Source organism: Odontesthes bonariensis, chromosome 3, assembly GCF_027942865.1.
Source record: "Odontesthes bonariensis isolate fOdoBon6 chromosome 3, fOdoBon6.hap1, whole genome shotgun sequence".
In the NCBI taxonomy this organism is placed as follows: domain Eukaryota; kingdom Metazoa; phylum Chordata; class Actinopteri; order Atheriniformes; family Atherinopsidae; genus Odontesthes; species Odontesthes bonariensis.
The window spans coordinates 7,813,250-7,818,078 of record NC_134508.1 but is presented as its reverse complement, the minus strand read 5'-3'; the positions used below and the strand labels follow the sequence as shown (position 1 = coordinate 7,818,078).

Genomic DNA, 4,829 nt, shown 5'->3' with positions numbered 1-4,829 from the left:
CAGTAAACACCGTAAGAGGCGCGGCTGTCAGCAGGCGGCAGCACGCAGTGATATGAAGGGAGAGAAAATAGCACCAAGCGATTGTGAGGTCTGACTGTTTCCTGGACAACGATTTTGTGATGCAAATCTATTACTCTTTTGAACGCATATTGTTAAAATCAAAATTTATTTGTGTAGCACATTTGCTGTACAAAACAGTTCAAAGTGCTTCACATAAAATAAAAGCATTGCAGCAGGGAGTGTAAGAAGCATTAAAAATACATAAAAGAATAGAAAGAGAAACAAATAAAATAATTTAAATGAATTAAAAAAACAAGCAACAGTCCAGATAAATTCAAAGATATAGTGCAGATTTCATGCATAGACACATGAGAAAATAAAAGTTTTTAACCTGGATTTAAAAATGTCTCCATTTGGTGACTGACTGGAAGCCAGTGTAAAGATTTTAAAACTGCTGTGATGTGTTCAGATCTCTTAGTCCGGGTTAAAACTCCAGCAGCAGCTAGTTTAGAGAAGTAAAACGCTTTATTTTTGTGGCCCCAGCCAACTAGCCGGACTACTTTTCGTCATGTCAAAAGAGGCGAACTATCCCTTTAAAAGTGCATGAGCAGAGGGTGAGCAACCTGCTGTTGTTGAAAGCAAGAAAGTCCGACTCAAGTGGCCAAATTTCAAGTTTATTTCGGGCTGACTGTCATCACAGAATCCCATAGATAACTCTCAGAGTATTAGAGTTGAGGAAGTGACACAAATTTGAACGACACTCTGAAATGTTGCTCCTGTGTTCTGTTTGGAAGGAACATGCTGTTTCTGTCACACCTCGCTGTGTTCTGTGCAGATTAACTGAACATGGGCTTGCCTGGCCACAGTGACAGTTAGGAAGTTTGGCACGAACCACAGACGGCCTCACAACAGCTGAGCGGCGCGGCGACGGAAGCGGTATGGTTTGGGGTTTGCTTCACTGTCACTTCACCGATTCTGCACATCAGTGAGTGTTTAGGTTCAACCAGAAATGAACCTAACGACCGGATGATGATCCTACAAACAGTCAGACTAATTTATCAGATAATTAACCATTTAAAAAAAGACAGAAAAAATGTGATTCATAAAGGAAAACCCAAGAAAAGTATGTAAAAGAGAAGTCAGAAACTGACTGACGGACAATTAGAAACAAGTTATTTCTGAAAAAATGTGTTCATTCTATTTGTCTTTCATTAATAAATTACTGAAAAGCTAACCTCATTTAAGTCCAGGTTGAAGACACACCTATTTTCAGCTGCATTTGAATAAAGCTCCAAATCTGAAGCTTGCGTTTCGAAACTTAATCATATTTTAACTCCTGATTTTATCTGATTTTATCTATTGTTCTTATTTCTTTCTTTTTCGTTCAAAATTTAAATCGTGCTTTTTATTTCTACTGTGTTAATGTATCTGTAAAGCACTTTGAATCACCTTGTTGTTGAATTGTGCTGTACAAATGAACTTGCCTTGCCTTGTTCTATTACCTCTTTCAAATAGGAATAAGTCTTTGTTTGTCCAAAAACAAGCCAACCATTTCTGTGAGAAGCATTTTCTTCACAGGACTGTATTTATCTCCTTGGTCTCACAAAGAAGCATTTATTTCCCTGGACTTGAATTTAACTTGTTAACCATCTCTGAAAAGTACCCTGAGACAATTGGGAGTTTTATACATTTGAAAATTGACATTGTGTGAATAAACTGGACTGAATTAATCAGAGATGGGGACTTGAGTCGCTAGCCCCTTTCACACTGCGACCTGCTACCTTAGCGGGTCCAAATTGCACCTTCGACCCGCGTCGAGCAATGTGAACGCTTGGCGTGTCAGGGTGACCCGTGTCGCCTGAAGCCGAGTTCAGGGGGCGTTGCCTAGTGGCAGAGCGTCACACGAAACATATAAAATGCTGGGCGTGTACTGACGTAGGCACAAGCCATGCGTCGGAGGTAGGGTTAAATACACCTTGAGGACTCGTTTTTGCAATTGTATATGCAGTTCATGGAGATGTTATTTTACGGGGTGTGGATGGTTACAACGTGGGATGCCGCCGAAGAACATATGCGGAGAATACAAGAGCACTATAGTCCCCGAAATGTGGCGGTAAATAACGTCCTCTGCGCGGAGGCTGAGGAGCTCGCGGACCTCCTTGTCTCCCCAGTTGGCCACATTAAAAAATATCTCGAACTTGATGTAGGCTAAAACAGAGTAAAACTTGTCCTCACCTGTCGCTGTTGTTCTGAATCAGCTGTCCATTCTGTCTTTTAAACTCCTCACGTCACGCCCACGTCACGCCCACGTCCGACCCGCGTCGATTGCGTTCACACCAAACTCGGCTCGGCAAAAAGACTAGGGTCCGACGCGGGTCGAAAGGCGAGTCGAGTTGACGCGGCAGCCCGGGTCGGCAGTGTGAACGCAACAGCGGACACGCTAAATTCACGGATTAAACGCGGGTTATTCGGCAGTGTGAAAGGGGCTGCTGTTTTGATGAGTTGTGACTTGCCTTGAAAAAAAATAAAAGACTTGAGACTTGAAAGTTAAAAACTCAGGACTTGACTTGACTTGAGACACGATGACTTGAATGACTTGAGTGTTATTCAGTTCATGTTTTCAGTTTGAATATAAAATTAACAATTAAAAAAATAATATCGATTACCCGGTAGGAGCGCAGGATCAACATGTCAGCGGGAGGGGGACAGAGAGTCATTGTCTTCGGCTTTCGTAATTACCATTTTGATGGCAAAAGACGAACAGCACAGTGCAAGACATGCGGCATCAACATCTCAGACAGCCAGACAACTTCGAACTTTGTTCTTCATTTGAAGATCCATTCTGACCAGTAAGTGCTGCCAAATTAGCTAATATTATCCTGTTAGCCTAGTCGGTAGTTAGCTAACGTTAGCTTGATATGATACGGGGTGGACAAGTTGGACACATTGGCCAATGATGTTTACTGACAGTTACTTATATCTTTGTGTTTTCACTTTATTATGATCAGATTCTGCAGGTAAAATTGCAATAATAAGGTGACTTGACTTTGACTTGACTTGCCCAAGAAAAAATTACTTGGGACTTACTTGAGACTTGCACATGTGTGACTTGGTCCCATCTCTGGAATTAATTGGGAGCCAAAAACTGCAAAAAGATCTAACAATTCAAAACATAAAAACAGGAGAAACAAGCATTTGGGAAACCAATTAAAATACAGTAGGTTGTCTACAATAACTGTCCTTTTCAAGATATGAACTTTAAAAGTAGAAACCCTCAACACGGAGCTTTCATTTCATGTCTTCTACTTTGTTTCTGTCTATACTTTTGCTTTTTAAAGGTCCCGTTTGCTCAGCATTGCAGCAGCTCATAGCAGGTAGCCTCAATAGATAGTGTTACTCCCTTATTCATTGTGCATTACCAACTGTTTCATCGTGCAACTCATGATATTTGTTTGCTGTTTGTAAAAGCCACTCTTACAACACATCATTTGTAACATGAAAAACACATCCCAGCATTTTATTTCTCTCTGTTTCTCTAGAAGTGAAAGAAGGAATGAGGATGGAGGAAATAGGAGATAAACTGGAAACCAGAGGTTAGGTGAAAGCGGGTTGGAGTTAGAGAGCCAGATGAGGAGGGAGGAAACAGGATGGAAAGGAAACAAGGAAGGAAAGAGGGAAATACTTTAGGCTGTTATCTGGATTGGTTTGGGCGGGGTTGGATGTAAGTGATGAAAGAAGGGAGTGAATGTTACTGGAAGGAGAGCAGTGTGATGGAGGCATGAAGTTCACGGGAAGGGTGAGGCTGTACTGTTGCTGCTGAGGACGGACAGACATGATGACACTTGGAAAAAACCGCGTCCATTTCATGACTTTTTCACATATGGGTCACGAAACACTTTTGTTATGAAGGAAAAACAGAACAGAGGTCAAAAGACAAGAGAGAAATTTGGCTGAAGAGTTTGCATTTTCACACACTTTTCAGTCAGAACTTCTTCACGGTTCATTTCAGTAGAAAGCTGTTGGAAATCAGTCATCAATGATCACATTTAAACCCATATTCAGTGATGGATCTCTTTTAGATCACTTTAATAATTGGACTAAATGGTGCTTTGTCAACTGTGATGGACTGGCGGCTTTTCCAGGGTGCACCCCGCCTCTCGCCCGATGACCGCTGGGATAGGATGGATGGATGGATGGATGGATGGATGGATGGATGGATGGATGGATGGATGGAGGCATGAAAGGATGGATGGATGGATGGATGGATGGATGGATGGATGGATGGATGGATGGATGGATGGATGGATGGAGGCATGAAAGGATGGATGGATGGATGGATGGATGGATGGATGGAGGCATTAATGGATGGATCGATGGATGGATGGATGGATGGATGGATGGAGGCATGAAAGGATGGATGGATGGATGGATGGATGAAAGGATGAATGGATGGATGGATGGATGGATGGAGGGATGAAAGGATGAATGGATGGAAGGATGGATGGATGGAAGGATGGATGGATGGATGGATGGATGGAGGGATGAAAGGATGAATGGATGGATGGATGGAGGGATGGAGGGATGGATGGATGGAGGGATGAAAGGATGAATGGATGGATGGATGGATGGATGGATGCTTTGTCAATTTGCCAGTGAGGCAGCATAGCAGGGCGGCCGTGGCTCAGTGGTTAGAGTCGGTCATCCAATAACTGGAAAGTTATCGTGGGTTCAATTCCCACTCTCACCACTCAAAAAAAAAAAAGATTGGTGGAACTGACAGCTGGAGGGGTGTCAGTCCACCTCCTTGGGCTGAGGTGTTCGTGAGCAAG

General features: G+C 42.6%; 1 long non-coding RNA gene across 1 annotated transcript; it reads left to right on the top strand.

Moving 5' to 3' along the window:
* The first annotated feature begins 875 nt into the window (after positions 1-875).
* On the top strand, positions 876-4,177 carry LOC142377695 (uncharacterized). Its single transcript, XR_012769538.1, has 3 exons — positions 876-985; positions 3,339-3,374; positions 3,540-4,177. It is a non-coding gene; the product is annotated as an uncharacterized LOC142377695 (long non-coding RNA).
* The last annotated feature ends 652 nt before the right edge of the window (positions 4,178-4,829 follow it).